This window comes from Mustela erminea, chromosome 3, assembly GCF_009829155.1.
Source record: "Mustela erminea isolate mMusErm1 chromosome 3, mMusErm1.Pri, whole genome shotgun sequence".
In the NCBI taxonomy this organism is placed as follows: domain Eukaryota; kingdom Metazoa; phylum Chordata; class Mammalia; order Carnivora; family Mustelidae; genus Mustela; species Mustela erminea.
The window spans coordinates 98,780,681-98,808,602 of NC_045616.1; the positions used below are offsets into that span (position 1 = coordinate 98,780,681).

At 42.0% G+C, this 27,922-nt stretch overlaps 1 protein-coding gene across 2 annotated transcripts in view; it reads left to right on the forward strand.

Moving 5' to 3' along the window:
- Positions 1-11,510: 11,510 nt before the first annotated feature.
- MARCHF3 (membrane associated ring-CH-type finger 3) overlaps positions 11,511-27,922 on the forward strand; it is a 137,207-nt gene continuing 120,795 nt past the window's right edge. The window contains exon 1 of one of the 2 annotated variants that reach the window (XM_032336855.1): positions 11,511-11,700. The gene's annotated coding sequence lies outside the window, so the exon portion shown is untranslated. Of the gene's footprint in view, positions 11,701-12,507; positions 12,778-27,922 lie in introns of those variants that run through there. The other variant, XM_032336853.1, reaches the window with a different exon arrangement.

Sequence of the window (27,922 nt, forward strand, 5' to 3'; positions counted from 1 at the left end):
TCCTGAAGACTCCCACATTTTCTGATCTTTCCTATAAGAACACTTGTAATGAAAGTTATAATGTGTAGTACTTGCAGCCAATGCTTTTCTGAGACTATGCTCTTATTAGAAGCAAAACAAAATGCAGCTTATGAACACCTGCCGATGAGGACCAAGTCAAGAGGCAGCGTGGGTGTTGGATGAGAGGTGTTGCCCTGGCAGTAAATCCAAGCTGCTCACACCAAAGGAAGTGTTTCTAGGGAAGCTCTTTGAGCAAGAGATAAATACTTAGTCATTCAGAGTAAGCCATAAATGAGTGCTTCTTCTCCAACAAGGGAGGGTCTGATTCCAAAGAGCTTAAAAAATGGGCGGGTAGGGCGCCTGGGTGGCTCAGTGGGTTAAGCCGCTGCCTTCAGCTCAGGTCATGATCTCGGGGTCCTGGGATCGAGTCCCGCATCGGGCTCTCTGCTCAGCAGGGAGCCTGCTTCCCTCTCTCTCTGCCTGCCTCTCCATCTACTTGTGATTTCTCTCTGTCAAATAAATAAATAAAATCTTTAAAAAAAAAATGGGCGGGTAGCATTTCTCTCTTCAATCCATCCTTTACTCACAATATACATTCCTTTGTTAAGAAATAAGAGTCTCTGTAATCGAACTCTTGTTGGCAAGTTGTTAGAGAATAATCTGTGTGGATAGTGTTATTTCAACCATGGTTTTTGCATTGATTCTAAATACTTAAGAAAAAAACACCCAGACCCTTGTATGTTCTAAAATACTGTGCTGTATATATCTTACCTATTCCCCAGAGCCACCAAGTTTTAAGATTCAACTTCTTAAGCATTTCCTCTAATCAGTCTCCTTGTTTCAGTGTTCAATACTCTTGACACACCTGAAGGCTTCATCATTTTTTGCCTATGTGTTGCACAAGCCCAGCCTCCTCAATGGTCTCTCCTACTCACTGGCCTCCCAACCCCATCTCCCATCTTTCCAAATCACAGGCCTGTTGAAACCACTTACCAACCCATCATGGCTCTCTACAAAACGAGGACCAAACTACAGAATTCAGCATGGTAGTAAAAGACCTGCCTCTAGTTTCCATGTACTGGTACCATGCATATGTCCTAAATCCCATCAATTCCAGATAAACTGCCCTTGCATGAAAGCATCATCACTTTGATTATATCTCTAAGCCTTCCCTCTTCACAAAATCACCTCTTTTGTCTCAACTGACATTTCCTCCAGAAAACTCTCCACCCTTTCTTCTAACTCAAATTAATCAATCATTCTCTCCTCCAAGTTTGTCCAGTGCTAGATATATGTATATGTATATATTTATGCTTTACTGTGATATAATTCACATACCGCACAATCCACCCATTTAGTGTACAATTTAGGGGTGCCTGGGTGGCTCAGTGGGAAGCCAATGCCTTCCGCTCAGGCCATGATCCCAGGGTCCTGGGATGGAGCCCTGCATCGGGCTCTCTGCTCAGCAGGGAGCCTGCTTCCTCCTCTCTCTCTGCTTGCCACTCTGCCTACTTATGATCTCTGTCTGTCAAATAAATAAATAAAAATCTTAAAAAATAATAAAGTGTACAATTTAATGGGTTTTTTTAATTAAATTTATTTTCAGCATAACAGTATTCATTATTTTTTCACCACACCCAGTGCTCCATGCAATCAGTGCCCTCTATAATACCCACCACCTGGTACCCCAACCTCCCACCCCCCCATGGGGTTTTTTAAGTATAGCTACAGAGCTATGTATCCATCACAATTTTAGAACCTTTTAATTTTTTTCTTTTTTTAGAGAGAGCGCGCATGCAAGAGAAAGAGACATCGCACGAATGGGGGGCAGGGAGGCAGAGGGAGAAAGAGAAGCAAGCTCTCCCCTGAGCAGAGAGCCCGACATGGGGTCCAATGCCAGGGCCCTGGGATCATGACTTGAGCAGAAGACAGATGCTTTTCTAAGCCACCTAGGTGTCCCACAATTTTAGAACATTTTTAATCACCCCAAAAAGAAACCCAGCACCCATTAAGAGTCCCTCCCCATCTCACCCTCCCCCAGCCCTAGGCAATCTTAATCTACTTTCTGTCTCTATAGATTTGTCTATTCAGGACATTTCATATAACTGGAATCACACAAAATGCGGTTCTTTGGGACTGGTTTTTTTCATTTCACCTTTTTCAGGGCTCATCCATGTTTTACCATGTATCAGTACTTCATTTCATTTTATTATTAAATAATAGTATGATATTTGGATATACCAGCTTTTATTTATTCATTTTTCAATTAACAACATTTGGGTTTTTTCAACTCTTTAGCTATTATGAATAATGCCCCATATACGCTTTATCATTCAATATGTATGGTTTACTATTATAGGGTTTTTGTTTATTTGGCCTGAGTCTATTTTTATCACTTATTGATAAACTCCGATGGACAAAGAACATTAGTTCACTCTGTAATTTCCACATGGCAAGTATTCAATAAATGTCTGAAGGATGGGTGAATGGGCAAATATTAAAGCTTTTACTGTTGGTTGTTCAAGGTACTCAAAATAAAAATATTAGACTGGAATCAGTAACAACCCAAGAAAAGACACAAAGATTTACCTGGTATATTATAACAAACATGGGTGGTTCTTTTTTTTTTTTTTTAAAGATTTTATTTATTTATTTGACAGAGATCACAAGTAAACAGAGAGGCAGGCAATGAGAGAGGAAGGGAAGCAAGCTCCCTGCCGAGCAGAGAGCCTGATGCGGGACTCGATCCCAGGACCCTGAGATCATGACCTGAGCCGAAGGCAGTGGCTTAACCCACTGAGCCACCCAGGCACCCCAACATAGGTGGTTCTTAAATAAACTTTAATCTTGGCCCTATTTCCTCAATGAAATTCCATACATGGATACAGTTGAGTCTTTCAAACTCAACTCAGTTGAGCAGTTCCTTTGCTAATAATAGTTTTGAACTAGGTAGACAGAAGCCTGGAAGACACTAGCGTTTTCTCCTAAACTGACTCCATGGTATCTTGTTGCTCTTGGCTTGTCTGAGGTTATTATAGTCTAGGATAGTGGTTCTCCACCCTGGCTGAGCATCATAATCCCCTGTGGAGCTTTTATAAGATACAAATTATCTGGGTCCCACCTCCCAGATTATGGTTCTACAGCTTGGGTAGGGGCCCAGGTGCTCATATGTTCTCAAAACTATTAAGACATTTCTGACGCATAGCTAGGTTCAAGAATTCCTACATCAAAAGTTGCCCTGAGGTTAAAAAGAATTAATCATATAGAGTGTGTATGAGCACTTTACTCCTAGAGAGTATTTTACTCATCCTGGGATCATGCCCATTAATACCACCTAATGTTTATAAGGCAATTTTATTTGGAAAGAGCTTTGCAGTCATCTTTTATTAGCTAGGCTTGCATGGTGGGTGACCTTGTACAAATCACATAATCCCTTTGTGTCTTAAATCTCCTCAAATGTAAACTGTTGGTGATAATACTAACCCACCCTCAAGGGGTATGGTGGAGACTAATGAAGGACTTTAAGGCATTCAGCAAACATAAAAATGGTACATGCATGCTTATTAGACAGGTATGAAGTCCTAGTCACAGCCTTTTAAAATGAAACAAATATCAAAACAAACTTGAGCCTTTCCTACAACCTTCATCATCATCTCAACGATCCTTTCCCAACACCATAGTATGGCAATGCTCTCTTTCCAGCAAGACCAATAAACTGACATAATCTATAGTCACAAAGAAAGACAGAGCTAATCATGGCAGCACATACATCAAACATCCCTGAAATAAAGTTAGTTAACCTTCCCATTTATCATTTATAATCCAATTTAGAGAGTATATCTAAAAAATACCCTCTTCTGAAAAATATTCTTAGAAAATATTTGTGCTTGTTCACACACGACTTGAAGCTAATGCTACATACTTACTGTTGATGTTACGCCTGAAGGTGCTTTCTAGTTGGCTGGTTGTTTTTTATATGGCTATATTTAGCCTCTTCTCATCTCTCCCACCTGGCTGAAAGAATATATGGTCAAAATGAGACTTCGAGACCTAGCCCAGTTGGAGGTGAGTGACACAGCTAGGCAGAACAAGTTCCCAACCTTGGAACCAAAGATAGGTTTTGTAAGAATAGTGACACACAACCACTAAGGGCTCATTTGCAATGTATTTTCAGGTTCTTGGAAAAGGGAATCAGAAAACAGATAGTTTTTCCTCTTTGCATTTGGCTTTGAAAGGGCCACAAAACTTTCAAGGGCCAGGTCCCATTATATATTCCAATTCATTTACAAATGAGTGGTATCTGTGCCTCTGAATGGGAATTAGTGCCCTCATGTCCACCACAGCTTATCTGAGCTATGAACTAAACAAGCATGACCTTTCTGGGGACACTTGACCTTGACTATGCTCTCTTCTCTTTGAGCTCCTGAGGGTTTGGTTGTATTCCCAAGAGCAGTTGTCTGCTTTAGTCAAGCTCAGGACCTGCTAACAATTAAATTCCATTAAATAAATCTTTATTGAGTATTTATATCTGTGAATAGTAAATTGTAGTGGTTACTGTGGAGGCTACAAAAAGTTCCTTGAGATGCTCTCACTCAACGACTTTGGGTCCTTCAGACAGGACAATACCAACAACCTCCCCATAAAGACTCCCAGGGTAGTCAGCTGACATGCTGGTTTTCTGAGGGATCCTAGATTGGCCTTCAGCAGGCACTGAGAAGAAATGTTATTAACTTCTCACACAGTATTTTGCTACCTGCAATATCCTGTCAAACCTTGTACAGAATTCAGAAGTTCCTGTGAAAAGAGCCTCAGTGCACAGAGTCTTACTGGTTGGAAAAGTCATCTATTATGCATAGTTACTGGGTATTTTTTGTTGTTGTTGTTTTTTAAGATTTTATTTATTTATTTGACAGACAGAGATCACCAGTAGGCAGAGAGAGGAGAAAGCAGGCTCCCTGCTGAGCAGAGAGCCCGATGTGGGGCTCTATCCCAGGACCCTGGGATCATGACCTGAGCCGAAGGCAGAGGCTTTAACCCACTGAGCCACCCAGGCGCCCCAGAGTTACTGTTTTTAAAATAAGGTTAATTCTAGCATGTTTCTACATCAATCATCTTTCAGAGTTTCAGCAGTTTTGTTGACCATCTTAAGGGGAGAAAGAACCACACAGGCTTCATTTTAATAGTTAGGAGAAATTAATGCTAATACATGCCTTCAGTGGGATTCACTTTGGTATCTTGAACACTTTCTTCCATCAATATGGAAAATCCCCAGAAGTATGTATTGTGATTTTTTTCTCTGTAAAGAGATGCAAATGGCTACAATGAGTTGTATGATTTCCTCTGAGTCTTTCCAAGGTTTGTTTTCTCTGTCTCTCAAGGTAAGCATCCCTGCTTTGCAGATCTAGAAGCCAAGATAACATGGATTAGTTTTCTCACTTTTGTCACTAAACTCAGACCACCTTGTCCCAGACTCCTGCTCTCTTTGAAAGCACAGGAAAAACTTACTGCATTTTAAGACAGAGGAGAAATCAGATACAATTTTCTGATCCAGTGCTTGTTTTCCATGTCTTTCACATGGGCTCCTTAAGATCCTATATAAAATTTAATGATCCTTACAAGTTTACTTTCAACTTCTTTAACAAACAAGAAACAGGAGAAACACTCAACTATTTACTTGTGAATCTCTATCACTTAGGTCATAAAATATAATCTGGGCAGAGCCAAACAAGGCACTAGAGGGTTGAGAGACAAGGAGAATGCTCTACACTGAATTTAGGAATTTGAAATGCCCCGTTTCAGTGATTTCCCATTTGTCTTCATGTAGAGGGTCAACACTGGCCTCTCATTTGTAGCAGATATTTTGCTCTAGAGGAAGATTTCTCTGACTGATCATGGACAGGAATTTTCCAAAGAAACTCTCCACGAAACCGTATCAATGAGAAGCACCCTATTAACAAATGTTAAAATTTTCAGTTTTACTTTTTATGTCACCTAAGTACACACCTACCTCCTGAGAGCATCTCTTTCTTTATAGGAAGATTTAAATAAGCAATCTTTTTCCTTTCTAAGTATTTTTGGATTAACAATAATACTTCTCTCACTTGTATTTTAGTCCTGGTGATTAAACAGTAAAAATGCTAATTAGTAGCCTGCATCTGGAGAGGAAAAGCTATTTCTTGATGGGCAAAATTCAAGCTGAGATGGAGACCTCACAGGGCACTATGATAAACAGGTTGGGTTGCATGCTAAAGGGAAAGGATTAGAAACCAAGTTGACCAACTCCAGAGAGAGATACTGGCTTAGTGGAAAAACTAAGCTGAGATCCAAATATATTACAGACCTAAGACTAAAGTTATCAAAATGCAGACATTTGTTGTTAGCTGGAGAGCACAGAAAATACGGGGAAATACCCTGTATCTTTCTTTTTGACCCACAGCTGACTTTAGAAATCAAACAACTTACATGTTGAGAAAATTTTCTTTTTCTCCTATTCACTTTTCATTTCTAGAAAGACACCGAGCTAGGGTGAAGGCAACAGTGTTAGAGGGGCATCATGAGTACAGTATCCAGAATCCACACCCCTTCTTTCCAGAAGTACCTACAAAAAAGTCAAAGGTGCTGTTTTCAAATTCCCCATCTGTCAGTTATTAATTCCATGAGGGTGGGCAATTCTGAATTTCTAAATGCATTAGTTTTCACATCCACTTGAGAAGGAATAATAATATGTATCTCGTTGGAATGCTGCAAAGGTTAGAAAAGCCAAGGTATGAGAAAACATCTGGAGACTAAGCGTATATTAGCACTCAGTACATGTTAGAATAATGAGGGAATGGAAGAAGTCAGAGAGGAGTTGAGCTCCCATTGCCCACAGGCTAAAATCTATATATTTAGCTGGGTATTCAGTGTGCTAAAAAATCTGCTGCTTTCTCCACACCAGCCCTTTGCTGACAACTGTCCTGCTGTAATCAAACATTCTTCAGTACGCCTTGAATTTGCTCATTCCTGTCTCGGTCTCTGGCATTCCGATCACCCTTAGCCTCCATCTGCCAAAACTCTACCCATCTCTCAAGGACCACAAATCCTAGTTTCCAGGAATCTTGAGGGACTCACCTTCTCCTCCTCTAAACCCTGGTCCTTACTGTCTAGAGACATAATCCACAAAACACTTAGTGCGCCAGCAGACTCCCTACAAGGCAGAAACCACAGATATAGTTCCCACCGCTGTGCACTCCACACCATGGTGCCTTGCCAAGGGTAGATGTTGAATAGACTCATGATTGAATAAATGCACGATTTCTCACCCTGCCCCTGTTGCGTTCTTGGACAAAACACTTTGCCTCCTTCAGTCTCAGTTGCCTCAGCTGTGAACGAGGATAACAGCATGGATGTACTCCCCAGGTGTGCTGGGAAGAATAAACCAATGACTGAAAAGCAATTTGAAAATGTAAAATGACATGCTATATATAAATGTTACATAATCAGAATCATTTCCCTCTGTATTATGTTTTATTTGGCTTTATATCTTGGAGTCCTTTGTGGGTTTCAGAATCTCACAGATGCAAAACCATCCACATTAGCACCTAAATTCTCTTGGGTAATAAATGATTGTGTGTATTATAGCTCACGGCTACTTTTCCCTGGCATACTTACACATGAATCTGTCATAATTTGGGGTATTCATAATAACTAATGATACAATTCATTTCTAAGGGATAATCCATTTTTCCCTTCTTTAGCCAGTTACTGTTTCCATACTACTGCCTCAAGGGAACTAACTTCCATTAAACCTCAAATCCAGATGATGAGCACACTGTTTAGAAGCCACAATTGAGGAGATTACGGTCTGAGACCTGGAAAGCGATTTGGGATTTTGAAGCACTACTTGTTTCCTGTGGCTCTTTTTGTCCCCAATTCTGAATCCCTTGTTCCCTTTATTGTAGTGTACGTGTTACCAAGTGCTCAATGCAGCCTGATTTCCTGGTGCCACGAAAGATTGGAATAGCCCTTTCCACAGGAAAACAGGCAATGCTAGTTTAAAAAAAATAATTACTAAAGGAGACTTCTGACTTTTAAGTCCACTGCACGATCCAAATCCCAGAAAGGTACTTCCAAGAAGATAGCAACTCTGAGGAAGAAGAGACAGTAGCAACGTAAGAGGGTGATTGTTAGCATCAAGTGAGCAATTTGATGAAAAGACATGGAACAGTGAAGGACACATGGTGAGTATTCAGTAAACATTAGGAACTGTCATTGGCAGATGGCCCACTATGAGCCCAACCCTGTGCTAAGAGTTACAGAAAGCTTCTCAGGTGAGATTCATAGAAAACCAATGAGGAAAACTCAACACTCTTCATCCCCACTCCATTTGGCTCAGAGAAGCTCAGCACCTTATCCACGGTCTCAAACTTAGGAAGGAATGGAAAGAAAATCCAACTTTCAGTCTTTCGTGTTTCTAGAGCCCATATTCTTTGTCCTATTTCTTAGAACACTCTACTGTTCTAAGGGTTGGGAGTCTATTTTTCCTCCCTTGAATATATGACCCTCCCTTTCCAAATTCCTCAGTGTTATTTATTCTGTTACGAAGTTTTAAAATTAAGAGTATTTTTAAATCTCTTCTAGTGACCTTTTGACCAATGTGTGTAGTTTTATCTATCAGGCCATTTTCCCAAGACCATGTTAGTCTTTCAACAGACTTGTACTCACAGTGACATTTTTAAGTTCAGTGTAGTTTTTCTTCCAGGGCACATCTGAGGAAATCCCATGTTTTTGTAGAATGGAGGCTTCCCTTTCTCATGCATTTCTGTGACCACATTTTTACGTGGTTGGACCTGTGGCAGTAACACTCACAGGGGGCACCTGCACTGTCACTTAAATGCACGAGACATCACTGTTTTGTGGGTGGTAGCACCCTGGCTACAGACGTTGTGCCAGAGCAATCCCTGTTACAAAACATCTCCTAGTTGTGGTATACAAACTAACACCATACTTGAGTTTGCAAAATCGCCTACGTGATATTTTGTCCTCTACATGGCAATTAATATTTCAAAAAGCCTTATCATGAGTTATCTCTCCTCTCTGTGAGATTAATCAGAAGTATTGCTGCAGTTTCATAGTTGGGAAACTCCAGTATGGGAAGGTTAATGGCTTGCCCATAGTCTTAGAATGAACCTACAGCATAGCTGGTATTAGAATCTGCTGCTTCTGATTGCATTTCTTTGCTAAGGTGCTTTAGCTCAGCCTGTTCAAATTCTGAATAATTTTCAAAGTGAATACATGTTGAGAGAGGTAGTGGAAATGGAAAAAGAGGAAAAAAACAGCATTAACTTATGCAAAGCTTCCAGAAACATTTGGTAATCAAAGAACAAGGATTGTGAGGGCCCTTTTTCCTCACTTCCATTTAAAGAAAGGACCATAATCCAATGAGATTAAAATGAGTAGAAATTCCAAGTGTAGAGAGGAATTGTTCTGTCTATACTGTTTTCCTATATCAACATCATTTTGTTCTTTTCAACAGTGACTACTGTTATAAATGTCATGCATTTACAGTGCTTTGTAACCACTGTCACCGCGTCCCCCTTAAGCAGCTAAACAGAGTAGCCCAATTCTGCTACTGTGGTTTTATGGCAAGGAAGCAAGAGTAAATGGAGGTTAAGTGATTGCCAGCAGCACTTGGAACTCAGATTAGAATCCATAGCTCCTATCAGTCACACCCTTTTGAAATTTAGAAGATTCCAAAATATTGTTTCAGTGTCAGAGATGGGTGACAGTGCCTGAAGGCAAATTTGCTCACCACCCACACCACCACCACACACACCACCAGCCCTGCTTCCACGGTCTCATGCCAATCTTTTCATTCCCAAGCCATTCCACAAACTTCCTCATCCCTTTGAGGGAAAGAAATTTTCTTCAGGGAAACAGGTTAGTACTAAAGAGGTGACTTCTATGTCCAGATTTCCATGGTTTTCTGTTTGTTTCATACAGACAGGAGTATAATGAGTTCTTACATAAGTAATAGATCTCCTTTTCTCTTGTAAAATATGGAGATGGCTGAAATTCAAGAGATCATTGGGAGAATGACAGCCAAAGGAATAAATCTGTGCCAGAGTGATAAACTTTTGTCAAATACCAATTAAACATTAGACGGTAATGAAAATGTGAATGAGTCTAGACGTGCTCTTACATGTCATCCATTCTATAAAAGAAAATGAGACCAGTTACTTGTCTAAGAACCCATGGACAATCACATCTGTATGAAACAAACAGACGGAAAACCTTGGAAATCAGGAAACAGAAGTTTCTCATCTAGTTCTAACTTATTTCATAAAAAGAAATTTCCTATTTCCTTTTTTCATCATCTAACATAAATACTATAGCAAGTACAGTCAACAGCTGATGTTTGGCTCCTATTACCAAGGTGATTTTTAAAATAATCACTAGCATCTGTGAAAAACCTTCACAGGGTGTTAATATGATAAACACTGTTGGCAAACTATCCGGGAGTGCGGGGAAAAAAGGATCCAAGGAAAGACATTTTTCCCATCATCCTCCCATCCCAACCTAGGCAGAGACCTGGTGTGTATTCCATTCAGGTGGTCTACAGCTAATTTCTTGTGGACAAATGCCATTCTCTCAAGACACAAAGCAGCATGGTAAGCAACTGTTTAAACTGAATGGAATGGGCTCCCTTGTCTGTACCTCTTTTGATCCACTAAATGAGGAGGGGTTTAAATACATGCAATTTGTGCATCACAAGTCAATTTTCAGGGCCTACTAAGGACTGTCCAGACCCTTATTTTCTTGCCTGACAGCCTGCCTTATGGACCTTTCCCCACTGAGACCGGAAGCTGAGGAGCCACCACTTGAAACTCAAACTAGGCCCAAGCTCACCTCTGAGCTGTAGCCTTCCCTCCTGGAGGGGCCATTTCACTCCTTTTCAGCTAGAGTCCTTTTGCCTTCCTTCTTGCCAGGGACTCTAATCAGAAATTGTTTGTGAGGGCTAAAGAGGTCCTTATTATGTCCCTAGGAGGGCCAAGCTGCCACTGAAATAACACCTGTAGAAGTCCGGAGTCCCTCACCCATGAGAAACTGAAACCTTCAGGACTTCTGAATCTAAGGGAGCCAACGCTCAGTGAGGAATGTGTTGGGGCATCAGAAAGCCTGACCCTTTTCCTGCCTTGCTGAACTAACATGGTTTGAGTGCCTACTTACGGAAGGTGCAGTTCCAGATACAACAGAGGCCGCTATGCACCCAAAGCTACTGTCTGGAGCCTCATAACATTCTAGGCCTCAACCTAAAAGCAACAACCAACCCTTTGCTTTTTGGCTTGTTATACCCACAGCTCCGTATGTGTGTATGCTGTGGCCAAGGTCCGGGCGTAAAAAACAGGCTAAAGAACCTATCCGCCCACAAAAGGAGCCGCAGTGGCGCTGCCAGCAAGAGCCCACAGGGCATTCTTCAGCGGCGACTGGCCTAGGGAGCTCAGGCTCCTCCAGTGCCCGCCGCTAGGGAGGTCCCTGAGCTCGATGCAAGGACTTCGGAAGGGGCACGGGCCGTGAGCGTACACCGTGGGACCCACGTGGCTCTCTCCGAGGCGTTCCTGTCGGCGAGAAGGAGCGTTCCGAGCCCTCCAGCGGACCCAGGAGAGAGCAGCAGGAGGAGCCGCGCTGCGGTTGCCTCCCCACGGGGCAGACCGACCCCAGGTACCGCCTGGGGGGCTCCGCTGCCATCTAGCACCCGAGCCTCCCTTTCGCCCTCCCGCCCCGGTTCTGCCAAGTGGCTCAGACGCTATGGGTTGGGAAGGGAGCCTAGGCGCTTGGTCAGGTTCCCAGTTGCGGGCGGTAAGAAAGCAGGGCTGAGGAGGGGACGTGTAAGAACTTTCCAGGAGGTCCGCGGAGTCCGAGTTTCATTTCGGAGAGAACCACCAAACCGCAACCAGAACCTCTTCCAGACAGCCCGGAGCTCCAGTTTCAGGCCCGGGCCTCCGACTGTGACTGGGTGATGCGGCCCGGGACTCACCCTCTTTGGGTCTCGGTTTCTTCCGAGTGCTGGGGCTCCCTCAGGGCCAAGTTCGGCGCCTCCCGCGGACGCCAGGTGTGGGCGTTGTCGACCCGGAGTCTGTTCGCGCTGCGGCTGGGCTTTTCCCTCCACAGCTCGCCGATACGCCGCGACCCCTAGGGGTCTGGGTGGCCCCAAGCCTCTCTCAGCCAGGGTCTCTTGGGGCCGCCACTTCCCTCCCAACACGCCCGAATCCCCGCGCAGCTGCCCCCACAGCGCCAGCCCGCAGCCCAGGCTGCCCACCGCAGCCAACTTCTCTGCCGCCGGCGCGTCTCCGCGCCAGGCCTCGGCAGCGACGGATTGGATGGCGGCGGCGGGGAGGAGCCGAGCGCTCGGCCCAGCCAGCGGCCGCCCGGATTCCTGAAGTCATCGCGATTGGCTGCAGGCTCCGCCAGTCACAGATTAAAGGCGCCCCGCCCCGGCAGGGCAGACCCAGGGGCTGGCTCCGCCTCGCCCGCCGCGCGACCCCGCCTCCCTCCGGAGCCCGGTAGCCTCAGCTCCGCGGTCTGCCTCATTCGCTGAGCAGGTCCATGAATTGTCAACGCGTTCCGGGCGGCCGCTGAGCCGGGGCGCCCGCCGGGCTTGTCGTGCTCTCTCGGAGGTGCCCGCCCGAACCGATGTGCAGGGTTCTCTAGAACGAGAGCAGTAGCTGGTTCGGGGCAACTTGGGATTCAGGACCCGCAGCAGGGGCGTCGGTTTGGGATCCGGACTCAGCGAGGAGGGTGAGTGGCCGCGCGCAAGGCGAGAGGCTCCTCTTGGCGCTGTTCGGCAAGCCGGGGGGCACTGGACGGGTCTTGGCTGGCGTCGGTGCGTCCGTCCGAGCGTGGCCGCTGTGGAGAGGTCAGGGCCAGGCGGAATTTCCTCCTTGCCGGTGTCCCCACTCCCGAACTTGTTTCAGAGCGTCGCAACTCGGTCCGGGACGCGGCTCCGCGTTCTCACCAACTTGGCATGTTATAATTGCCATCATTAGGGGGGCCTAGGGACGCGTCCCCTGGCCCTCTGCGGCGGTGACACGCGCGCTGGGGGCGGCCTCCGTGCCCAGTCGTGTACGGACAACAGTTCCTACATGGCTTGAGGACCGGTTTCTGGAAAATTTACCCGCGCCGGAGACGGTGCGGCGACCCGGCGGAGGTGTCTGAGCCGTAGCCTGAGCCAGCGACCATCGTCTTCGGGGTGGGTGTTCAGCGGTCAGAGAACTTAAGTGACCAGCTAGGTTCTGTAGCCGGGGCTTCAGTGCTTTGCAGTTACTGAAAGGCATTGACAGCACGGATATTAAACTTTGTAAAGTAATTACTTTCTATTAGCACTTGTATCCACATCCCTCATGAGCTTCTTGGACCTCTCTATATTACCTGCAAGGTGTGTCCAAAGGACTTCATTAGGACCAGGGCGAGCTGCTGTCTGTCCCAGTGCAGGAAGCCGGGGAGAATCCTAGACTAGACCCTGAAAGGGACCACCAGGCTGGTCGGTTGGTGTTCAATGATGAAGTTGTGACAGGAACTGACAACACAGGATTCAAGGTTAAACCTGACACTTCATCTGTGACCAGTCTGGGATATTTTTCCTCTCTCTGTCATAATGATAAGGGGTCAAAGCAGCTGGCTTTTCTGAGGGCAGTTACATGCATGTAGTTTATATTATGTGTGGACTCAATATAATGTAATATAATATTTTCTTGTAATTTTTATTGGATGTGAATAAGAGCTTATTCAACGTCCTAGAGACTTGGGTACACAATTTGGGAATGTTTTCATCTTTGGAAATATGAGAATTGAAAATATGAGAATTGAAAGATATGACTATTCATGCTTTATGCATATGTAGATGTGCATGGGCGTGTGTGTGTGCGCGTGTGTGTAAAATTGATTGTGTATAAGATAGAAATATATGGAGGGGGAAACAGCCTTGAACTTGTTCTGGTTGGAGAGATAGACCCTCTGATCTATGGGGTGTATGATGAGCATGTGTGTATGCATGTCTGAATCTGCCTGGTCTGTCTAGGTCAGTGTATATGTCCATGAACTTTATGAGCACTTAGTTCAATACCACTCTGGTGCAGATTCTGAGTTCCTGTTTTACAGCCCAGCAGCCGCCAGCCAGCCCATCTGTTAAAACATAACATGTACACTTGAGTCACTTCAGTTGGAGCACTAGGGTGGAGCATGGGCAGGGGGGCGACCCTTAGTAGGAACAACATGCTACAAACAAAGACTGCCTCTCAAGTTCTATTTTCATTCAGTATTCTGCCTAAAGTTGTGATTTTTGGTGAGAACGAAATAGAGTATTTGATTCTTCAGGAATGGCAAACTACGTTTCGTGAAATAATTATACCCATGGTTTGGGGAAAGGGAGTTTATAAGAGCAAAAAATGAAATCCCTCTAGAAAAGAAATGTGGTACTTGTCACATTACCATGCAACACTGGTTTACTGCTTTGCAGTAGCATGTATATCAGAAACTGTTTTCTTTTGCTTCTTAAGCGAATGCATTAAAACTGAATTGTTTTGCACCCTCCCCCCAAAAAAAATCCTAAATAGAAGTAAACAGAGCTTTATCACAGGGGCTATTTAATTTACTAGAGTTGCTTAGTAATTCTAATGAAACATGATTTTAGGAATTTATAACCTGGATATAAATTCACGTGCAGCCTAATGACTAGTTGCAATGGTTCACAATTTATAGTTTAAGAAATAATAAAAAACCTTTATTACAAAAATTCTGATGACTAAAAGGGTATGGGGAGGAGTATAACAGTTTAATAAGTTCCTGCAGCCAAGTGACTGATACTTAAAAAAACTATAAATTCCTTTAATAACATAATTACTTGTGGTGACAAAATAAAGGCAGTATTTTTGAGAAGCATAGTTGTATTTTTCCCAATAATTTTTTGCTCATAATTACATTTTAATAATGGTGTTTATTATTTATTATATGTGGGCAGAATAAACTGGAATGGTTCTCAAGAACTCATCACAAGAAATATTGTTTTCATTTTTATAGTACGTAAAACATTTTGGGGAAAATACGCATTTCCCTAATCTGTGAGTGTCTTTAAATTTCTGATGGACTAAAAGACAAAATAATTCTCCTGTCTTGATATGGATCATTGGAATCAACTGTGTTGGTCCTTAGAAATTCAGTTTGTGGGCTGGATTCTGTTCTCTTCGTTTTGATTCAGGAGTCTGGGGTGGGGTTTAGTAATCTGTATTTTGAACAGGCATCCCCCAAGTGATTCTGAGGCTTGGATCCCTTCACCATATTTTGAGAAACATTGAAATGGTATTTACGATATAAAAGAATGATCATATTCTGTGGGTTAATTTAACAAGTAATTTGTCTGGTATTTCCAAGTGGCATTTACCAGCCTTGTGAAATTTATAGGTAACACTCTAACACTCTGTCCTCAACAATGGCACCTTTGGTTCTGTGTTCAGAAGTGTTTTTGGAATCCTCAGCTATCCCTGTTCCAGGTTAGCCCCAATTCTAAGGAAGTCTCTCTGGAGGCACAAGGTACTTTGAGACCTCCCCAGTCTTAGTCCCTCCATTGTGTATTCCAAGTCCAGTGGGTTTCTGGGATGCTCTGAGGTGACTTTGCCAGTCATAACGCATATTTGACTCCAAAGCCATTCCAGGCTTAGAGATTAGAACCTCAGCAGGACTAGTACAGATTTACCCAAGATCAAGGATCTCCTTGAGAAGCTGTAGCTGATTTGCCTCTTGGTCAGGAAAGTGTCCTGGGCCAACTATCCCAAGACCTGGGTGTTCCCATTTTCTGCAACTCATCTTAGAAGTATTTTGAGCTGTCCAATTAATTGGATAGATGGATCCTTCAGCATCCTGGAGAGATGGGTTGAAAATTGATTGCTTCTTCTCTATTTAAATGAGTGGGAATTTGGACTTATTAATTATTGCCTGTCAGTTTTTATCTATAGTTGGATACTGACATTCGGGGTCTATTTTCCCATTTCAGACTGGCATAATTCTCAATTTAAAATTTCTCGATAAGGTTTTAACGAAAAAGGATCTATCAGAAGAAGTTGTTCCCATTCCCTCTTTCTACCATCCGTGTACTTAAAAAAAAACTAATGACTTCTCAGAGGTCAGAAGTGTCTGGAATATTTACTTGCCTGGTGACAAAAAGACGTGGAGAGGCTGGGACACTGAACTTGGATTGTTCCAGGCCACTGGATCATTACTGGGACTTTCACGGAGCAATTTCTGTTTTAAGGAGCATTTGGCAGGCATGTTTATAGGTCACTTATCTTAACAATCCTTTGAGTACAATGATTCTTTTCCTACTTTGTTACAGATGAGCAAACAGCAGCCACAAAAGAATGATAATATTTAGGTCCTGTCTTTCACATTCAAAGATAACACCAATGACTGAGAAATTGGCCTTGCATTTGAATTATCTTTATTTAGCATCCTAGTGACATAATAGAATTATGCTTAGTCATTCGTATCATCTATAATTTCTTTACCTCTTTATTCAAATTTATATTTATATTAAATGTGACCTTCAAATAGTTTTCTTTATAAAGTTTACCCCCATTTATGATCATTGGTTCAATGACCCTAACCTTAACCAGCCAGGCTTGACCCAGAATGGCAAATAATTTTCTAACGGTCACAGAGCACAATGGCAGGAAAGCCTATATGTAGAATTCTTTGGACTCATATTTTAGACCTGTACCATGTTGCCTATTGAGTCCTATTATGCTGCTAGTAATGTTTTTATAATGGCAGAATAGAGTTGTTTATATTTCATTTGCCCAGATTCTGCATGATGAATGGACCTAGAAAATTTTAAAAGCCTAACGTATAATCATAGCCCCTGACTGTACAATGGGATTTGTGTGCCTACTTAAAAAACTAGGGTAGAATGCTACTTTTCTTGAAACTGGGCCATGGGTCACTGCAAGTTTCTAAGCAACATTTTTTTTTTTTTTTTTTGGCCATGGCATAGTCTTGACAAAATTCTTTGGTCAAAGGAATTTGACAAAGGCTTTTCTTTTCTAGTTTTCTACCCTTCTTTCTCCACCCCTATTTCCATGGCAAAATCTACCTATAAAATATTTACTTTTCAAGTCATTCTATTCCTTTAACATCTCCTAACACTAAAATTTTAGCCATTTTGACTATTTTTCTTCCAACATGCCCTTAATCAGGCTTCTACTTTCACTTCATAGTATTTGGGGCCTAGTCACATCCTCTAATATAGAACAGTCACTGAGCTCTAGAAGTTTTACCCTAGCTTGAGCTTTGTGGATTTAACTACAACAACAATAAGAAGAAAAAGAAAAGGAGAAGACTATCAAAGTCATGTTGATAAGTGTGTCATATTAGGTATTCCAAGCTTATAGTTTCCATGGGAAATTTAAGATCCAGATGAATGAAGTGACAGATGCACTCGTCTGTGGCCTTGCAGACACTCTTTAGATACAAGCTGAGAAATATAACTGAAGACAGCATCCCTGGTTACAGAAGAAAAACAAATGTTAAGCTCTGAGAAAGGAACTGACAAAACGTGAAGGCTTGGGGTTGGATGGGTTGGGAAGAGTGGTGGAAAAGAAGCACCTCCAGTTAAATCCCAGACGGAGTGGTAAGAAATTTATAGAGGTGCTGATGGTTTGGGGTTTCTTGGGGGCATTGGATTCTGTTTTATATTGTCTTCACAACCCGCTCACCCTGCTTGCTTTAAATAATTTATTATAGCAGCAGGCCTTCCTCTGGTTAGTTTCCTTTTTTATAACTTTCCCCTTCTTATCTCTGGGTCTAATCAGAGGCATATATAATTGTGTGGCTGCTCTAGAGTACTTAGGAAAATCCATGATCAATATTGCTACATTATAAACCCAGGCCGTTGTGTTCTATTTTGCAGTGTTTTCTTCCCTGTTATATTAACTGAGTTCCTATGTTTTTTTTTTTTTTTAAAGATTTTATTTATTTATTTGACAGAGAGAGATCACAAGCAGGCAGAGAGAGAGGAGGAAGCAGGCTCCCTGCCGAGCAGAGAGCCTGATGCGGGGCTCGATCCCAGGACCCTGAGATCACGACCTGAGCCGAAGGTAGCAGCTTAACCACTGAGCCACCCAGGCGCCCCGAGTATCTATGTTTTAAACAGTATTTTATGAATCTTTGCACAGTGAGACTATGGGCTTATTCTTTTTGGCTGAAAGTATCTTTGGAGTGATCCATCATCAGAATGCCATTGATCTAATGATATATTTATTGCTCACTATTGTAGCACTGGCAGGAAACCCGGTATGGTTCTAAAAATTTGATTAAAAAGAAATCAAGTTTTTGCAAGGCGTAGCCATCCGATTATGTTAGCAGCTGCCAAATATATTTTATGCTAAAATATACAGACATATTTCAAGTGAGCAAAATGTGATCTTTTCAAAAGCTTTTAAAACTTTTTGCTATGAGATAAGTAGAACAAGAAGATGCCTCATAACTAGAAAAAGTATAAGTGCACTCCCCATCTCAGCCAAAGGTAAGGTATAGTATTTTTTCGGGTTATATCCTTAGACACTAAAATGGATAGATTTATCTGCTTCACTGACAGTAATAAAAACAGTGGTGTTGGGGCACCTGGGTGGCTCGGTTAGTTAAGCCTCTGCCTTCAACTCAGATCATGACCCCAGGTTCCTGGGATCAAGCCCTGCATCGGGCTTTCTGCTCAGAGAGGACCCTGCTTCTCCCTCCTCCTCTACCTGCTTGTGTGCTCTTTATTTCTGACAAATAAATAAATAAGATCTTAAAAAAAAAAAAAAACAGTGGTGATAAGAACTAGCTCCTAGTCCTTGAACAATTTTCCAGGTAACCAATACAAATCAAAATTAATGAACAAACAGTAACTGAGTACCTATCATAGGTAGTACCTCTTTTCTACTTAACTAACTCCAAATGCAGTTCAAGTAATAGCGTCTTTGGGAAGCTTTTCCATGTCTCTCTTTGGGCTGGTTGTACACTGTCAGCAGAACCATCTCTTGTAACCCCACCCACTCCTGACTGGGAGCCCCTGGAGGGCAGGGCCCATACCTCTCATCTTGGAGCTTCTCAAGAAAGGGCATGTAAGAAATAGTTGCTAGGTGCACTAGAGGCTACAAAGAATTTAACATGAACGCTTGCAAGACCTTCAAAGGATGTGCACAAGGATACCCACCACCAGCTGAAATGGTAGTTGATTGATATCAGTTGATTGATAACCGAATCCTAGTGGCAGACTTTTGGCTCTAGCCCCTGTCTCGGGGCTTCATGTAATTGTCATCCATTCCTGATCTTTCATCTTCATAGTTCCCCCTCTACTCCATTCCTGCCTTGCCTCCTCTTGTGATGTCTTCAGAAATGTCTCCAACTTCACCCGCTCCTCCCTTATTCTGGCCATGTCCCCTGATTCCCTTTTTTGTTCTCTTATTCCTTGTATCCTATCTTGAATATGCATCTAACTCATGGGCCCCACTTTGAGGCTTGGGGCAGCCTGAGTTGCATATCTTTGGAAGTATATACTGGGTTTTTTTGGCCATCCTGGGCAGCCAACTGGCTAGTTTTGGCTGTGGGAGGTTGGGAGAAGGTCTGGGGGCTATGGAGAAACAAGATGGTTGCTGGGCCAACAGGCCGCAGATAACCAAAACTGAGCATAATAGGGAAACTTGACATTTGAGAGTGATGCTTTAAAAATAATAATAATAAAATTTTAACAAATTTTTAATTTCAAAGATGAACTTTTATAATATTTTTCATCTCTAAATCTTTCATTCAAGAAGCATCCCCCATACAGTTGTGTACGTGATGTCATCTGATGGCTTAGGTAAGTTCTCACCTCAGTTCTTCTTCTGAGTGGCTAACTGAGCTTCTGCATAGACCGTGTGTCCAGATGGAGTTTACGAGCAGCCAAACTAAGCATAACTGCCTGAGGTCAGGGCCTTTAGGATGGTCCTTTTATGTTAGAGCTTAACCTACTTCAAATGACTGCAAGAGATCAAGCACGCTTATTTTCTGTCTCATGTGGGAGATTAAGCCTCAGTGAACATAGGTGCTTTCTTCTTGTACCTGCCAAGAAAATCATTAGAAAACTGAGTGATTACATCTAAAAGTTATTTAGATGTTCAAGGCAACAGAGAAGATGAGCAATCCTAGATGAGGTCATGGACTCACTGGTTTCTTTTGGATCTTGCAAGTGAGGAGCACTTGCCCCTGCCTGTCCCAAGGCTTCTGCTTTCATCTGGGTGCTGGCAGCTAGGAGGAATTGAGGGGGTGGTCTACCAGCTGGGAGGCAGACGTCTGTGGAGCTCATTTTCATCCCTGCGACCAGTGGAGGTTCTCCCTGTGCTGCTTTTCTTTGACATTTTCTCAGATCCATGTTTTAGCATCCCATATAGCAAACCTTCCTTTTCCACTCTTGTGACTATGTTACATACACTGAAGTTCTCACAGCCAGGAAATTCTCAGCCTTAGGATTCCCTGATTTGAACTTTTCTCCTTCATGTAGTCCTACCCCCAACTCATGTTTTCCTCTCTTTAACATTCTCTTTCCCTTCCTTTCAGGTAAGAACTCTAGAATCAATGTTCCCACTAATCTTTTCCCTGCATGAGTTAATCATATTTTTTACCATTTTCAAAAGACCTTCCTAGAGCATGCCAGTATGTTTTTCCAGTGCTAAAGAGAAGATCCCAGTTACACACTCTAAACACAGCGCAGAGGGAATTAGCCTCACAAAACCTCAGTGTTTTACCAACCAGTGACACTCTCCCCCCTTACCTAATCACTCTTACTTCCCTCTGTTCATTTTTCATATCATTAAGAAACAAATCACAAACCTCTGCTAGCAAGAGACATACATATTCATGACAACCAAAGAATTGAAGCTTTCTACAAATACCCCAACGGGTAAATGTTGAATAGGGAAAAGAAGAGCAGGGTCCCCCTGATATCTTTACAGATAGACCATGTAAAGTGATGCATCTTTTGCTGATAAGTTCGTAATCTGGTCTATTTTTCTTTTGAGGCTGGGTCATTCATTGCCTTCTAGCTAACATCAACCAATGTCACTTTTTCCTTTCCGTTCAGAACTCTGGCCAGTGAGTTTCAGGTAACTCTCCTTCATTTATTTACTTAATTTGTATTTTTTGGTGTTTCAGATGGTTTAGTCTGGTTTACCTACTTATGTTGCATTGTTTCTAACCGTTGTAGATATTTTTCTACCACTTTCCAGCCCTTGACAGCATCTCACAATTAGACACTATCCTTACTTTGAATGCATTTCCATTTTCACAGCAGATCAGTAATGAAGATGTTAAGTAGAATCCTGATAGTGACCCTTTCAAGAGCTGAGGCACCATTTGCTATTCTATCTTAATTATGGTCTCTTAGCAAATTTTCACCAGTTATAATGTCTACCCCATTTGATAAGTAATGTTTCTCAAATACTGTATAAAATTATGAAATCTATGTGCCTTATAATTTCTGTTCTCCCTTAATGGGCTAAATTTATAATTCCATAATTTTCTTATAGGAAAAATACTTATTAGACTGGAATAGCTAATTTGGTTTCAAGCCATACTGCTTTTTGCTTATTGTGAACCATTAGACGTTTATGCGATCTTCTATTTTACCTCATTCCCCACCCCCACCAACAACTCTGCCAGCAGTAATCACACTGTGACCTTTCCCTCTACGGTCAGTTAGCAGCTGTGCTCTTTTGGTAAGATGCATATTTTATTTTGCTGGTCCCTAATATTTTCAATTTTAAAATAACTCTGCATAGCTGAAACAAAAATAGCCAAACGTCCTATTACGCTTGTGATATTTCCCCCTTCCTTTCTAGGCAGGTCTTTCTCCTGATTATAAATCATAATATTGCACCTCTTCTCTGGAGTGCTTCTGCCCCTTAATCCTCTTGTCCCAGTGGAGTGTGAGGCTGCTTCTGCATTCTTGGTATCTGACCTGTGCCTGGGATCTGTGCTAGTCATACGAGGTCCCTAATGGAATTCTTGTAATTGTGTCAGGGCTCAGAATTGGAAGCTTTATGGAACATAAGCCCAGTGAGGACCATAAGCTCACTTTGGTCTTCAGGGAAAAACATATAAACTAGGCAGGTTGGAAGGTGAAAGTCAAAGCTTTTAAACAGATAAAGTCAGAGGTAGACTATGTGGTACCAGCTACTTAGACCAAAGCATCATCTTCCTGTTGTTATTTCTAGGTTGTTTTCCCTTCAAGATTTTCCAGGTGACTATCCCAGTTTATAGATTAAAATGCTATATCACCCCACATCCAGAATTTTGGAGCTCGCTGAGCCAGATTCAAAGTCCTCATTCCATTCCTAGAGCTTCCCAGAGACAAAGAAACAAGTGATATTTCCAAATGAAAATGCACCAGATGTGGTCCACGTCTGCACACAACACAAGACACCAACTCACATTGACCTATACCCTAAGGATGTGTGTTATCTCATGTGAGTAGGGCAGACAGCAGGATGAGTTGATTTAGTGGCACAATTACATTCTTTCGTCTCTCTTCCATTGTCATCCTTAGGGACGACTTCACTCTTAACACTGGTTCTTATCAAGATGGCTGCAGTTGCTCAGATGTCACTCGTGGACATGACAATATCTAGAGCACAGAAAATGGACCACCCTTTCCCAGGGTCTCCTTCTGAAGGAAATTAAATAGTACTAAGAAAAGTCTGAGAAGACCTGTCTTCTTATCTCATTGATCGGAACAGTATCACATACTCCATCTCTAAATCGGCCACTAGCAAGACGTTCTCCATCATTGCTTGAGGGAAGGGAGAGGTGAATTTGAACAAAATTAGGATACTGTTAGTAAAAGGAGTGTGTGATGGGAGTGAAGGGGTAATAGATGATGGCAATAAATGTAAGTGTCTACTATACATCATGACTTGGAAAGTAACTCTGAAATTCCCTATATGACTACTGTGTAGCTGGTAGGTACCATTGAAATGCTATACATTTCTGGACACAAAATGGCTAGGCTAGGTTGACAGGGAGAGCAAAGCCACAATGCAGACTAATTAAGGCCAGGGAAATCGAGCCAAGATCAATAATTATTGTGATTAGAATCACAATAAACCCTAATGAATTCAAATGTACTAATTTATGTCTGTTTGTACTTAACAAGTATATGATCTTTACTGAATAAAAAAGATTAAAACAATTTGCCGATTTCTCAATTCTATATTTTGGATATATTATTTTGCAGTATTTGTCCACTTGAATGTAAACATTTTTTATTAACCTTATTTACATATCATAGCATTAACAATAATGATAATTACCAATGATTATAACTGGCCGTGATTTATTGAGTGCCTTTTTATAAATTAGGAATTCAGCATCCAAAAGGAGCTAGTCATTTGCTGAGCTCACTTAGCTACTGAGTGGTTAAGCTAGGATTTAAACTTAGATTCATCTGCCCGGGTCCCTTCCCTCCTCTCCATGACTTCTCTTTACCTTGGAAGACTGTCCCAAGACTACCCTTGCCTGCATGCTGGGCCTCTGCCCATCTTTGTGACCTCATTACTTACCCCCTTGCCCTCACTAGTTTTCCAACCACATAAACTGGTCTCATTCTCACCTGTGACCCTCTGCAGCTGCTGCACCCTCTGCTTGGATCACACATCCTCAGCTCCTGTGGCTCCACTCTTTGCCTTCACCGCTCCCCTTCACAGTCCCCTCCCAGGACCATCCCATCTGATCTACTGAGGGGAGCCTTCCCCCACCCTCTGTCTCTACTCCATTTTCCGTTTTCCTCTATGGTATTTGCCATACTCTTGTATAACTTGCCTGCCTGTCTACTTGTTTTTGTTTGTTCCTTCTAGAATATAAAGTTCCATGAGGACAGCTGTATTTGTAAAATGAATGAAAAAATCAAGTGACTAAGTTAATGGAGTTATTCAGACGTTTTGACCTCTGATAATCCACAGGCTGCCTTTTTCTCCACACAAGGACTAACGGAGGATGACAGTTGCCATTGAGCTAAGTACATGCACTTTAGATTTTTCTCCTATAAAATCTGGAAACTGAACAAAACCTACTTTTTCTTTGCCTCTCTGAGGGCAAAATAAGAGATAGATATCATAATTCTTTGGGGAAAAGGGAGACGTGCCATAGTAGTATCACATAAAGGTTTTAAGAGAACTTGGTAGAAGAAGAAAATTTGAGTAATATTCTTAGCTACAGTTTTTATGCTGATTATTTTTAAGGATGTTTTAAGGATGCCAGCTCCTTTAATGTTAGGCACAAACCCTTAAAAACTGAAGGTAGACATATAAAGCTTAATTGTAAATTGGAAGAATTATAATTGCATGATAATTTGCAGTGGCAAATTTACTTAAACAAAATTGTTTTCTCTGCTTACACATAATTTTTCATTTGAACTCATGTATCTACCAAAATAATTTATTCCTAGAACTGTGTTCTTAATTATTCTGAAGTAATTATGAAGGTGCAAATTGAAAAATAGCTTTACCTCCCATGTTAATTTGGAAGGGATTGACAGAAGTGAAGCAGTGCCTTCCCAAAGTCCCTTCTCTCTGGCTTTCAGCTCAGGACCTTCTCAACTAAAATATGTGTTTTTGTGTTTTCCTTGCCCTGTTGTTCTGTGGGCTGCTGTGTCACTTGCTAAATACATTGTGAACCATTGTTTTCTGAGGCTTCCAGTGTGACTTTACCACTCAACCAAATAAATCACCATTTCCCCCTTTGACAGGAACTTGACACGCCCCTCTGATCTGCTCACCTTTTCCAGATCTTTCTCCAGGTGACCTCGCCAACCATGGCATCTCTCTCTGTGTAGGATATCAGTCTAAACCCACTGGGCTCTGTTTTCTGCCTTCTTGGCTTCCTGCTATCACTAAAACCTGTTAGAGTAGTTACTATGAAATATACTTTGCAGCTAAACTCCCTGTATCAGACTTCCAGAAGCAGATCAAAATTTTATGGTGAGTAGAAATACATCTGTATTTGACAGTAATTTTTAATCTAGTTCTTCCAGACTGTCTTTATGTTTTGCATCAGAGACAAGTCAGAAAAAACTGAAGGGGGAAGAAAGGAAAGAGGATATTTTGATGTTGTTCACGTGGTGCTTTTCCCCTGTGTGTCCTGGGGAGGACCCCTTTCTTCCTTACTTCATAACCTGGGTAGATTTGGGTGTGTAGTTGGGTAAGAGCCCATCAGAACCCAGGTGACAAGCAGATGAGTAATCAAAGGGCTGGGTCAACATATTATTTTTATTTAAAATAGGCAGGTGCATGGTCTACATAAACTCTTGAGAGACTGTCTTTGGTGGTAGTTTTCATATACAGTAGATTGGCCCTTTTATGACTTGACAAAGGCTTTGTTTCTTTCTTTTTTTTTTCCGCTTTCTAAGCTGTGTGGGTGGGAAACAGCATGAGGTTATAGAAAATGTATAGCAAAAGCAGTAGCAATGAGAACGAATCCATAATGGGTACACACATATTGCTGGAATATTTCCCAAGTACTTGGGAGGGGGGTGACAATGAAGCTTCTTTGGCAGAGGCAAAGTAGAACATGTGCTTTTCCATGTGTGAACACACTGTGCTGTGAAAGGTCCTTTATGATTCACAAAAGCAGCTGCTTTTGAGCTGGTGTAGCCACAGAATTTAGGAGACTGACTGAAATCGATGTACTGCAGACTCCTGGCATCTGTTTTGGAGATTGGGTTAAGTTTTGGGAGTTTGCTTATTCACAAGTGATGTGGAATAAGTACTCTTCACTAGAGTGTTAGATGCTTTGTTCATTTCTTTAGGGTTCGTGGATCAGTTAGCAAGACTTAAAATTGTGAACAGTCATCTGTTAGGTTACATGCATACATACAGGCTTAAATTTGTAGAGATGGCTCTCTTTTTAATTTTGAAAACTATGGGTGGCAGTTGTACTTTGCCTAGTAAATCCACTTTCCTGAGTTACTGGTCAGACATATTTTGTTTTATTGGAAGGCTTCCTTGCTAGATATTCTTAATCTTATTATACATTGTGTTTTGGTGACTTTTTAGTTTTGACTGTAGTTTTACCTAATAAATCCTGTGGTTTTGTCTTTTGTACCCTTCTATTCCATTTTCTGAATGCCAGCTTCTGTCTACTCTTTTATTAGAACTAATGAGTTATTTTCATTATTCTTAAGATTTCAAAGCCCAGTAACACCAGCAGTGTTGTTTCCTATCACTTTCAACAAGATCCATTTGTTTCCAGTTCTTGGAACAAGATAAGTAACTAGGACATGATTCTTTTACTTTTTGATAGTTTTCAGTGTATTGGATACTGACAGAATGTAGCATTTGCACAGTTTGCTTTAAAAAAAAAAAGGGTGATAGCTTTGTTTTTAACATGTCACAACTATTATGTTTCTAAATGACAAAGCAGAAAAGATTACCACCAAATAAGATTAATGTGGCTATCTTGAACTGGAAGTCATTTGAAATGTTTCATGGCTACACTTTGTGCTAAATATAAAAATAATTGTGTTTCCCATGTGTGAGCATCAAAAGCCCCAGTTGGAAAATCACATGGTATAGCAAGTAGGTCACTATTGATGGTAGAACATGAGACAGGAAATGTCACAGCTAAGATTAGAGGCCTAAGCAATATGTCTCGCCATGCTTGCTGCATTGTTCATCCTAGGTGGAAGGACTCAACAGGGTATAACTAACTTTAGCCCAATTTGAAAGTATTAGCAAGGATAGCTTTTTAATCTGTCATTCCCATTTGTTTCTAGATAACTCACTTTCCCAGTTGGGCAAAATAATTGAACTGCTTGGATTCGCATATTGGCAGACCTCTGAATACCAACGAAAATGGCAGCCTTTACATTCTAAAAGGATAAATGGGAGGCAAAGGCAATACTCAGCTATACAAAATCGTAGCTACAGATTTACCTGGTGTTTGAAATCACGAACTAGGAGTGAGCAACTAGTTGAAAATGAATTCTCTCAAACTCTCATTTATCTTCATATTTGAAGGTGAGGTGGTGCGGGGATGTGAGGGAGCACTTTTCGGAAATCCAGTTACCTTTCCTCTTCTTTTTTGAGCAATAGGAGGGAGATTTATTATTTATACGCGGGAATTTCCACCGAGTATGCCTTATTTTTGCATACATTTGCATATTCTATTATTTAAATAAAAGGCTGGGAAGGAGAATAGTGCTCTCCTGCGTTGGCCCCCATGGGAGACAATACCTTATTTGGGGAAGTGGGGGTGAGGCGGGGAACCGTCCAAGGTAGAGCCTCAGATTCAGAGAGATGCCATCCCCTCATGCTACATTAGGCAGTTGAACACAAGCCCAGAGAGCCAGCAGTTATTTGGAGGAGTAGGTGAAGCATGTAGAAATGATTGAATTTGAATCTGACGCTCAAGTGCTGAGTATTCCTTCACTTCTAGCACCAGGTCCTTCCCAGAAGTAGCCTGGCTTATGGAGTCCATGTATTCCACATGCAAAGTCTCAGAGGCCTTGAATCTCAGGGGCCTTCCTAGGCTCCTGTTTTCAAAGGTCATTAATGCAGATTTAAACCCTCCACTTTGAACGAGGATTATTTCAATGCAGGTTATAACTTTCAAGAGGGGAGGTGAGTGGTGTGGAGGCTCGGTGGAGTAAGTGTTTTGACAGTTACTCTTTATTCCTTCTCCAGCTTAAATGCAGAGCCTAGATTTTTATACCTGATCTAGGAATAGAATGCTGGGAAAGGGCTTGGAAGCACAGCTCTTGGAGAAATCTCTCTGCAGTGAAAATTCTGGGAATGGTTTCCATTTGGCAGTAAGAGGTATTGGCTTCTGATGGGAGAAAACACAAGCGATGTGTCAGTTGAGACTGGTTGTGCCATTGTGTGTC